The sequence below is a fragment of the Macaca nemestrina genome, chromosome 3 (genome assembly GCF_043159975.1).
Source record: "Macaca nemestrina isolate mMacNem1 chromosome 3, mMacNem.hap1, whole genome shotgun sequence".
NCBI classification, from domain to species: Eukaryota; Metazoa; Chordata; class Mammalia; order Primates; family Cercopithecidae; genus Macaca; species Macaca nemestrina.
Window position 1 is genome coordinate 186,605,140 of NC_092127.1, and position 9,652 is coordinate 186,614,791.

Genomic DNA, 9,652 nt, shown 5'->3' on the forward strand with positions numbered 1-9,652 from the left:
GATGTGCTGCAAGGAAAGTACTTCCTTTTTTTTTTTTTCCTGTGGTGAGTGAACCCTGCATACACATTCGCCACAAAAGACATAAACCAGGCAAGAAGAAGCTTAGTGCTTGGGCTGCACTTGGAGAGCCTAGGCCCAAGATCAAACAAATTCTACGGAGTCCCAGCCCAGCTTGACTTTTTCTTATATAATATTAGAATAATGGTGATCAACATACCAACCTACTTTAGAGAAGTTTATGAGCATTTAAAGAAGTAGCATATGAAGCAGACGTGGGCCCCCTAAATGTGTCTACGGTTACTATGAACATCAGTGTTACAGGAAGGATGTCTCTGATCAACCCTGTGAATTAAGTCATGCCTCTTTTAATTAGGCCATGTCTTCAGCTTTGTTGTAGTTTAGTGATACTTTTGTATTTTATTATGTTTTTATTTTCCATCTGTTTAATGTAAATAGTTGTTTCAATGTAAAAATTAAGCAAAATGTCTTATCAACAGATAACCTAGACTACTTTTGTTCTCCTAATTAAATTCAAAGACAGACTCAAGAATCACTCTCAATATGGTCTGGGGCAAGTCTATTTGACTCTGTCTCCCTGTCTTCCTCATATATGAATTGATGATAATATTTTGTGAAAGTAAAATAATTCAGGAAATTATACATTGCCACATAAAATATAAAGTTAAAAACTAATGCGAAGTGCATTTAGATGGAAACAGATGATCCTAGGGGAGTCAACAGGGCCCTGTGGTTTTAAAGTCCTGACTCTCCAGTTGCATACTGATTCTATCTGTATGTAAACTGGGGAGAAGAGTAACACTTACAGGGCAATGATAAGAATGAAGAGAGATAATGTTTGTGAAAGTATCAGTTACATTCTTAGATGTCATAAAATGTTAAAATAATTACAAGTGTAAAACCCTGCTTGTCTAATTTATAAAGAATCAGATGAGGCACATAAGATGGGATGGAAGGAACATGGATTAGCTCTGAATGAGAGACTCGGATTGTAATTCCAGTTCCAGCTCCAGGTAACTCAGTTCCCTTTCCTGGTAAAATATACATCCATATGACAAACAAGAATAATAACATATGACTACAAAAAGAAGAATGCACTATTTCTAAAGTCCCTTCAAATTCTGAAGCTGTATGATTTCTATGTATCTGCTTATAAATAAAATGGAAACTGATACTTTCAGAGCAATTAATTCTACCATCAGTAATGAGATAAAGCAGTGCAGAGCAGTGGAAAGAATAAAAGTAACCAGAGTCAGAAAACTCTTGGTTTGAATCCTGGCTCTTCAGCATATTAATTTGACCTTGGGGGAAGTTATTAAATTCTTGTGTTCTTGGTTGTCTTATTTGTAAAATGGGATAATACATCCCTCATGGGACTACTGTGAGAAGAGAGAAATGCCTGAGATAATGCATTCTGGTTCATTTGTTCTGCTCTTTTAAAAATATCCAGCGGGCCTACAGCAAATGAAATAAATACTGAACCCCTTAGTTCCGCCTGGTTGGAGACATTGCGAGTCAGGGAGCTAATAAAGACCTCTTGGCGTCAAGGTCGAGCCCTTTGGGTTTAATATGGGTGCTGAACACGGAGCTAAAGGCTAAGTTAGAGAAGGCCCTTGTTTTGGCAATGTAGAATTTCAGACACATTTTGCAATCTGCATTGCAAGGAATCATGCAAGCAGAATGTTACAGAAACAACAGGATTAATTAACACTGGAGGACATTCTCCTTTGGTCCCCACAGAAAGTCTGCTTTCTGTTGGTTGTTCTGGGAGAAAAGGAAACATGATGTCTTTCTGGAGGGAACGCAAACCTTTCTCCTCTTTGAAGCCTCACAGCATGAAGATTGAGATGTGATCCTATCTGAACAGCTCACTGCTGGTTCTTCCCACCACCTCCAAAAGCCTCCAGTTCAGAGCAGTGAGGGCTCATCTTCTACCTTCTCCCTCTTATTCAAGCCAGGCCTTTCCTGGAATCCATAAGTCATCTGTCTCTCATGGTTCTCTGAGCCCTTTGGCCAAATGTCTTTAGAGTGGGTGTGGGGATTTGGGGCATATGCCTGGCAAATCTATTAGGGCGCAGCAGCAAGCTAGTAGATCCTTGATTTATGCTTCACTTCAGCTCATCCAATGTCTTCTTTAAGTTTTGTAATGTGAATATTAGCACAGTAGCACTTCTATATAATTTACACATAAGTAAAGAATTATATATTACAGATGTGTTTTAATTACTAGTATATGCAGAAACTCATAACGCTGAAATGAACAGAAATGTGCAATTAAAAGTTATATCCCTAGACTGTATCTTCCTCAAAAGCCAAGACAGGGCATTGATCTTTGAATCCCAAGCTTCTAACACAATGTTTGACAATATAGGAAGGATAAAGGAGCAAATAAAATAGGTACATATGTTTTTTTGAACAGATACTCTGGGCAAGATTCTGTTTCAGGTACTTGGGATTCAGATACCTGTAATCTTATGGAGAAGACTAGTCTGTAAACGAAAACGACCAACTAGAAGGCAATGTGGTAAGTGCTGCGGGAGAATTATAATTACAATAACATGAAAGCAAAGAAAACATGATTCTAAGTGCAAGAGAAAGCCTGGACTAATTCACACGGAAGGGAGAAGTTGAATTGAACTGTAAAGGGTGAGAAGGAGTTTTCAAGTCTTTGGAGAAAAGAGGGGAGAGTGGTTCAGTAGGCTCTACCATCCTAATTCCCAGTAATTACCGTAGGGTCAGGCACATTGGAAAATCTATATAAATAGAGTCACCATTTCTAAACATGTATTGGTTAGGATCATTGTAGTTATGACTAACAAAAATTGTATCTAAATCGGGTAAGAAATAAAAATAACATGAACTTTATGGGACTTCAAACTTCAAGGATTGAGCATTTGAGGCACAGTTTGATTCAGAGGTTTACAATGCTCTCAGGATTTCAGCTTCATTTCTCTTAGAAACTCTGAACTCTGACTTCTATTCCGGTTGTATCCTCAGGCTGGCTACTTAACAAAACTGTGTATGGCTGTCTCAGGCCTCACATCGGCACCCTACATCCTTCAGAGGCAGAAGGGTTTCCTAAGCAAAAGTCTCAAAACTAATTCAAGTTGCACTAGCTTAGCTCACATCTCCATTCGTGAATTAAATATCATGACCAAAGACACATGACTCACTCCTAAACACCGGTAAGCAGCCAGCTTCTTCAAAGCCCATGGATCCCCAAGTAGAAATAAAGGTGTTTTAAATAGAGAACATGGGAAAGTTGATTCTGCTGGGGCAACAAGCAGACGTCTGCCACCTGGAGTGTAATCCCATTCAGCCTTTGGTAAAGAGTACAAGCAGCGATTTTGCACTTCGGTTTGTGAAGCCAAATTAATCTGAATTTTTAAAACAAACAAACAAAACAAAAACTGTCTCCTGAAATTTGTCACACAATTTTTCTTCATTTCATTTTATTTGTCTCAGTCTCAGAGATAAAACACCATCAACGGAGACATGCCAGCTAACATATACCAACTTGGTAAGAACTGGGCTTCCTTCGTTTTTACCTCTTTTGTTTACTTACTTTTTTTGTCTAACATTTTAGTTAAGTAACTAAAGCACACTCAAAGTAGCTGTTTTATTCTCTGCCTTCCTTGTCTGATTTTGATACTGTTATCTTCCCTCTGAAAAATGGATGTTTGCTTTATCTTATTTAAAACTAGCCTGAGATCCTGAACAAAGTACAAGTATATAATAACCATTTTGTTCAACAGAGATTGGCTTAAAAGACACTGATAGTTAATGAAGAAATGAAAAACATCTCCAAAACGAATCCAGCTACAGCAACGTGGACCACCCTAGAAACTAAACCAATCTGTGTGGTTTATTCTTGTCCTCAATCCAATTCTTACCCTTGAAGAAACTACTCATCACAATAGAATCTCACTTTCCACTTTGGAGACTCATTTTGTATGTCAAACCACTAACTTTCTCCTTTATTCTATGCTATTCTTAGCCCAAGGTTGCTTGACATTCAATAAATATTAAATGTAGCAATAATAATGATGATGATGACCATGTAAATAAATAAAAAGAAATAATCCTTTTTAAGCCTTTTCAGATGGTCTGCATTTATGATTTCAGAATTAGAGAAAAGTCATTTCATAGGATCAAGTGGAATGTCTTTTGCCCTCTTCAGATGTTGTTCACTTACGCTCAATTTTCCAAAGTCAAACGTATAAAGTCCTAGTGGAGTAAGATTAATTCCCCAGTGAGCACAGTGCCCATTTGCAAATCATATTTATAGTATTTTTAAAGATGAAAGCAGCATATTTGTCATGCGTAGCTTCCAAATGGAATTAAATCTTCTCCCTTGTACAAACGTCTGTTAAACAAGCCTTAAACTCATAGGGAGTATCAGCTTGAGTACTTCACGGGGCTCTGAGTATTTTCACAATAACCACAGCTTATACATTTATGTGCTACCTGCCAGGGCAAAAAGCCTGACACATAGTGGGTGCACATTAAATGTTTGTTAAATAAGAAATGAGTTTTGTTTTGGTTTTTATTTTAGCGTCTCAAATGTGAAAGCTGAATCTGTACATATTCCCCCAGTTGGGGAAAGCAGGTCAATAAGCACTGTTACAGTGAGTACAATTTAAAGCAGTGATTGGAAATTATTTTTGTTTTCATGCTGAGCTTTGTGTTTAAGAGCAGTATAGGCATGCTATGATTGATTAGGAATGCCTGCCATGGACACAGGACAGTGGAACAGCAGCACTGTGCCAGAGAGCTGCCATCCAGATATAAAGATACCTCCACCCACAACAGAGGGATGGGCTTGGCGGAGAAGACATAGGAGAGTAAATGTCACATTGGTGTATCCGACAACACCAGAAAAGCTTAGCAGTGACTCCGTTAAAAAGTATGTATGCAAATTTCATTTGTTGAGAATTTGTTTACAATGACTTTTCTATGATGGATGAAATCTTTCAGCAAATATTCAAGACATACAAACACATGGCCCAGGGTTATTTGAGGATTTTCAGAATTTGAAAAAAAAAAAAAAAAGCATTCCAAGCAGGCAAGAATTAAAATTCCACTATTATGAATGCATTGATTTTTGTAAATTCGAGAACAGGCCTCTTTCATTGGAAATAGAATAAACCAGGTTGCTGTCCACCCTTGGCATTTCACAGTTGATAGAACAAGCGTTGCACTCCTGGTTGGCCCATAAAGACAAAATACAAATAGTAGCCAAAAATCGCTTCAACCCCACTTCATGACTTACTCGAATATCTTGACTTCTGGGCCTATTGTTTGACTTGGTCAGTCTGCAGGTATCTTTCCATTTGCCCATCCACACCCTCTGCTCTTAAACTAGGAAGCTGGCTTCTTGGTTAATACAACTGTCTCTTGTACTCCTCGGCCTCTGATTGAGGTCAGCCAAAAGGCAGCCTGAGTAGGAAATGTAAGGGAAGGAGGAGACAGAGGTCAGCATTATTTCTTCCACTGAATCCCTCCCAGTGAGGTCACTTCACATTAGCCATGTCCCCTAATACATCTCTGCCTCTTCCAAGGCAGACTGCTCTACACACAGACTCCCTCTAACCTTCCAGATTTCAGTATGCTCTCCTCTTCACATTCCTTTGTGTCTAAGATGGTAACAGCATCACCATTACAAGTCCCCATCTGTGCACTGTCCTCTGCAGTTCCCTTGAAAGTAGTCTCCTTGTAAGTAAATCCTGCTTGAATGATCCAAATACCAACATGCCATCTTTTGCTTTTGGACCATAACAGCTAAGATGCTTCTCCTGGAAAGCCCTTGCCTTACCCACCCCACAGTGATTTTGAAAAACATTTTCTAAATGTCTTCAATGGGATGTCTTTACTTCCATTCACCATAGAACCCCACTGCGTGCCCCAGCTACTTATTTTGTGAATTATCACAGTTATCTTTATGTCCTCACCAAAGAGATCCACTCCTATGAGAGAGGCAATACATAACCAAAGCATCAAAAATAAGACAGTTTTTAAAACCATTTTCTATTTGTTAAATACTGGCATTTTATGTTTAAAATGAAAGGGTTTTTAAAATATTAAATTTCAATCAGAAAAGTAATTGTCCTAAGGCTAGTAAAAAAAGAACTTATTTCTTTTTCAAAAATAATTATTACATATCCATGTATACAACACACAAGGATAGGAGGTGAGTTATAAAGATGACTTAAGAGGAATTGCTGGGTCATATGGTAATTTCATTTTTAATTTCTTTAGGAATTTCCATACTGTTTTCTATAATGATTGCACCGATCTACACTTCTAGCAAGAGTGTACAAAGCCTCCCCTTTCTTGACACCCTTTATCAACATTTGTTATCTCTTGTCTTTTTGCTCATATCCATCCTAACTGGTATATCTCCTGGTGGTTTTGATTTGAATTTCCCTGATGTCTAGTGATGTTGAGCACCTTTTCATGTACCTGTTGGCCATTTTTTTGTCTTCTTTGGGGAAATATCCATGCAGGTCCTTTGCCAATTTTTTAATCAGATCATGTATTTTCTTGCTATTGAGCTGTAGGATAAACAACTCTAAAGATCTAGTGGACAACGTGAGAACTATAGTGAATAATAGTGTATTGTATTCAGGATTTTTGTTACATGAGTACATTATAGCTGCTCTTGCCACTGGGGTAAAGAAAATGAATAACTGTGTGAGGCTATGTGTCTGTTAATTTGTTCCACTATAGTAATTGTTTTACTATATATAAGCATCTCTAAGGTGTAAAACATGATACTATGAGATACCTTGAAAGTAAAACAATACTTTGAGATACAAAACAAAATTTATTTAAAAATTAAAATCAAGGATACTTAAGACATGATTTCTATATTTAAATGACTTGGTGTGTAATTAAATAAACAAGCTCACACACTCACACTCACAACCTCACAACCACTAAGTTCATGAGAGGCTTTTAGGTGCTGGCATGTTTATATACATATTTTTTAAAGGCTTTTTAAGAGCAATTTTAGGTGCATGGTAAAATTGAATGGAAAATATGAAGAGTTCCTATATACTCCCATTCCTCCTCAATTATCAACATACCTCTTCAGAGTAGTACATTTTTCACAACTGATGAACCTGCACGGACACATCATTATCATCCAAAGCTCACAGTTTACGTTAGGGTTCGCTCTTGGCATTGTACATCTTGTAAGTTTGGATGTATAATGATGTGTATCCAGACTTATAGCATTATGCAGAGTTTTTTTCAGTGTCTTAAAAATCCTTTGTGTCTATTTATTCATTCCCTCCACTAATCCCCAGAAACTACTGATCATTTTACTTTCTCCATAGTTTTGCTTTTTCTAGAATGTCATACAGTTAGAATTACAATGTACAAAGCTTTATGAGATTGGCTTCTTTCACTTAGTAATATGCATTTAAGTTTCCTCCATATCTTCTCATGGCTTGACAGCTCATTTATTTTTAGTGCTGAATAGTATTCCATCATCCAAATATACCACAGTTTATTTATTCACCTACTGAAGGACATCTTGGTTGCTGCCAAACTTGGACAACTATAATTAAAATTGCTGTAAACATCTATGTTCATGATTTTGAGTGAAAATAAGTTTTCAACTTCTTTGGGTAAATACCAAAGGACACAATTGCAGATTATACAGTAACAGTATGTTTAGTTTGATAAAAAAAAAAAAAAAAACTGTCAAACTGTCTTCCAAAGCGGCTCTACCATTTTGCATTCCCACCAGCAAGGAATGAGAGTTCCCGTTGCTCCACATCCTTGCCAGCATTTGTTGGTGTCAGTGTTTTGGTTTTGGTCATTCTTGTAATTATGTAGTGGTATCTCATTGTAGTTGTAATGTGAATTTCTGAGATAACATATGTCTTAGTCCATTTTGTGATGCTATAACAGAATGCCTAAATCTGGGTAATTTACAGTGAACAGAAATTTCCCACAAATCTGAAGGCTGAGAATTCCGAGATCAGGGAGCTGGCATCATCCCATAGCAGAAGGCAGAATGGCAAGAGAAAGAAGAGAATAAAACGGAGCCAAACTCCCCCTTTTATTTTATTTTATTTGTTTATTTATTTAATTTATTTATATTTTTAGATGGAGTCTTTGTTCTGTTGCCCAGATTGGAGGGCAGTGGCACAATCTTGGCTCACTGCAACCTCCACTGCCTGGGTTCAAGCAATTCTCTTGCCTCAGCCTCCCTAGTAGCTGGGTTTACAGGCACCCACCACCACACCTGGCTAATTTTTGCATTTTTAGTAGAGACAGGGTCTTGTCATGTTGGCCAGGCTGGTCTCAAACTCCTGACCTCAGGTCATCTGCCCACCTGGCCTCCTAAAGTGTTGGGATTACAGGTATGAGCCACCTCAGACCTGCCCCCGCCCCCCACTTTTATAAAGAACCCACTCCTGTGACAACAGCATTGATGCATTCACTCTGCCCTCATGACCTAACCATATCTCATTAAGTTCCACCTTCCAACACTGCAACATTGGGGATTAAGTTTTAGATACATGCTTTATGAAGTGTCTGTTTCAAACTATAGCTACATATGATGTGGATCATCTTTTCATATGCTTGTCTGCCATCTGAATATTTTCTTTGGTGAGATTCCTGTTAAGGTCTTTGGCCCATCTCTTAATGGGGTTATTTTCTTATTTGTTGTGTTTTAGGAGTTGTTTGTATATTTTGGATAGCAATTATTTATTAGCTATATCTTTTATAAATATTTTCTCCCAGTCTGTGGCCTATCTTTTCATTCTCTTGACAGTGTCTTTTGCAGAGCAGAAATTCGTAATTTTAATGAAGCTCAACTTATCAATTCTTTCCTTCATGGATCATCCCTTTGTTGTCGTATCTAAAAAGTGATCACCAAACCCTAGGTCATCTGGATTTCCTATTTATTTTCTAGTTTTTAAACCTCTCAACAACTTTGAAAGATACATATTACTATTGTAATTTTATATATTAATATAAAGAAATGGTGAACTAAAGGGGTTAAATGACCTGACCATTGCTGCATACCTTATAAGACATGGGCAGACAGACACACACATCTGAGCAACCAGGAACTCAAATGCCTGAGTCATGCATGAGCCTGTTTCCAAAGTTAACCTGCTACATTGAGGTAATAGATTTTTGTCCATTGATACTTTATCTTTGTTGCCTAACATCTGCCTTCTTAATGTGATTGAGTTTTCATCACATTCTCTGATTCCAGTAAGGGTGATCGTCTTACATTCTGTGTATGAGCACTTCATTTTCCAGCTTAGTAGTTCTCATCCAGAGGTGATTTTGCCTTCATTTGGCACTTGGGAGTACAGTTTTGGTTGTCCTCCTGGGAGGGAGGGTGCTGCTGACCAAGTCCGGGATGCTGCTAAGCATCCTGCAGTGCAGCGGACAGTCCCCTGTGGCAAAGAATTACACAGCCCAAAATGCCAGTAGTGTTGAGGCTCAGAGACCATGCTGTAGATCCACTGCCTTGCACTTAACAGTCCGTCCATCTACTGCTCCTTCACCCCATGACTCCACACTGTACTTGTTCTTGCTGCCAGATTTCTAATTTTAAGAATTTCAGCTTGGCCGTTTACTTGGCCAAGTTATTCAAATATTC

General features: G+C 37.9%; 1 long non-coding RNA gene across 1 annotated transcript; it reads left to right on the plus strand.

Annotated features, from left to right (window-relative positions):
* The first annotated feature begins 839 nt into the window (after positions 1–839).
* On the plus strand, positions 840–4,051 carry LOC105487949 (uncharacterized). The gene is made up of 3 exons (XR_011620675.1): positions 840–2,542; positions 3,484–3,538; positions 3,774–4,051. It is a non-coding gene; the product is annotated as an uncharacterized lncRNA (long non-coding RNA).
* Positions 4,052–9,652: the final 5,601 nt, after the last annotated feature.